This window comes from Actinia tenebrosa, unplaced genomic scaffold, assembly GCF_029948245.1.
Source record: "Actinia tenebrosa isolate PJP-AT-01 unplaced genomic scaffold, QUT_ActTen_1.0 PGA_scaffold15__27_contigs__length_11533743, whole genome shotgun sequence".
In the NCBI taxonomy this organism is placed as follows: Eukaryota; Metazoa; Cnidaria; class Anthozoa; order Actiniaria; family Actiniidae; genus Actinia; species Actinia tenebrosa.
In genome coordinates this window covers 7473225-7475287 of record NW_028292575.1, presented here as the reverse complement: position 1 = coordinate 7475287, position 2063 = coordinate 7473225, and positions in this window count along the sequence as shown.

Genomic DNA, 2063 nt, shown 5'->3' with positions numbered 1-2063 from the left:
CCGCTCAGTCAGCACTGGGCCCAGCTATGTTACTATGGCGATTATTAAGGGTTCACATCTGATTGGCTGTCAGTGAACATCACGCTCGTTTACGGAAAGTTTGGAATGGTACAAGAAAACAGAAAGTTGTTCTAGTGGAATGACATACAGACATCAAAACAAATCGTTTCGGAAAAGAAATAAATAGTTTTAGATTTAAACTAATCTAGATAATACATTAATAGAAAGTAATGAGAAGCCATTGTTGATTGGTTTTTGTTTTAACGCACTAGAGCAAGAAAAAAAAAAATAGTACAATTCGGCTTTTTCGGTGTGGAACATATGAGCAGTTTCAAAAGCACACAAAAATACTCATTTTCGTTTAAAGAAAATAACATAACAGTGGTCTTCATGGCTAATAATTTTTTCTGGACGTGAATCTGAAAGTGGCGTAGGCTATGCTAGCTACTCATGCAGTCTGAATATACTAGACAATAGTTTTATAGATATAAATACCTATGATAACTATACGTCTACGACATTTCTAATGTCGTTTGAATTAAATGTGCAAACTTCAGTTTGCATTTTCTCTATATATAAGATGCAGCAATTAAATGGCTTATTAAGTGAGCCTTCAAAAAGGAAGATGCCGTCTTCTCATCATTGTTGGAAGCTAGTTTATATGGACTTCTGATATCTTCCAATACTGATTTGGATTTTAGCTTAGTTTTAGTTTGCTATAAAAAGTATGTTGATCAGTTCCTTTATGAGAAGTTTATTCAGCCTCTACGTGCATAAGTAAACATTTTTTTGGAATTTCAGTGTTGAATTGCTTTTAGTTTTCCTCGGATTCAAAGCGGAAGCAGGACACTGTAACCAAGCAAACCGGAGCGGCATAGTTCATTATGAAAGGGTCAATCTGAATTGCAAGATTTTCACCATTGTTCCTCTTATGGATTTGCTGATGTTTGTTTGCTGTGTTTTCTCGTTGTTGTTGGGTCGAACCAGAACTTCTGGTCGAACTAATTATATTATGAAACTTTTAGCTGCGCATTACTGAAAAAAGTACAGTGAGATATATTGGAAAAATGAGGTAAGCACTTTCGATGTCTTAAATAAATTGATATAGGTGTCTGTAAAATTGTTCATTAGGAAAATCAATAATGTATCGTTTGGCGAACGCTTTCGTCAGAAAGGTTATATAGAGCGTTTTTTATATGAGGGGAAAACACTTGATGCATGCGATACTGATTTACAGCACGTACACGGTACGACATGCCGCATAACATAGAGAGAGCTTTGCGCCCCTCCCTCCTCCCCCCAAGGCGCCGCTATGCAGGCTCCGTAGAACCATAGTTAATATTACCTATGGTAGAACAGTGCATGTTATCTAGAGAGGAAGTCTATCAATCTAAAGCAGCAGTTAGGCGGACTCGCGGAGCGCCGACAAAGCCAAAAATCGAAAGTCGAAAAACATCAGGGGGGGGTGGGTTTTTAGAGGTCGGTAACCCGCCCTACAGGGGGTCTTGCGCGATCGGCCGACACGCGAAAGGTGCCTAACTGCTGCTCTGTTGGGGTCGCAAACAGAGGGAAAGATATCCTTTAGATATACATGGCATCCGTCAACGACATTCAAAACGAAACTGTGCGCAGGCTGGGAAATCAGGTGATGGATAGCTCAGATGCGGATTTTGTCTTCGCGACGTTTATGGAGGGAAAGACAGACAAGACGATGAATCACGAGATGGCTGAAAAGATAATCGACAGAATGCCGGACGGCGACTACCGTTTGGAGTTGACGTTCGTGAAGTATTTGGACGGCGAGTGGGTGATAGAAAAGGGCCGTAATCCCATCAGGGCGTCTGGTAAGCAGAGTTTGTTCGTCTTGAATAAGCAAACGAGACCAGGGGCATTAGAGGGGATTGACATGCTATTCTATGAGGTCGCTTACCCGGTTACCGTTGTCATTTACGGCGCGTACGAGATCGAGGAGCCAGACGTTAAGAAGTTGCGACCAATGCGACATCCGGGTAATTGTGTTGCGAAGTTGGTAAGAGAGTTCTTTGAAGATTCCTCTCGTGGCG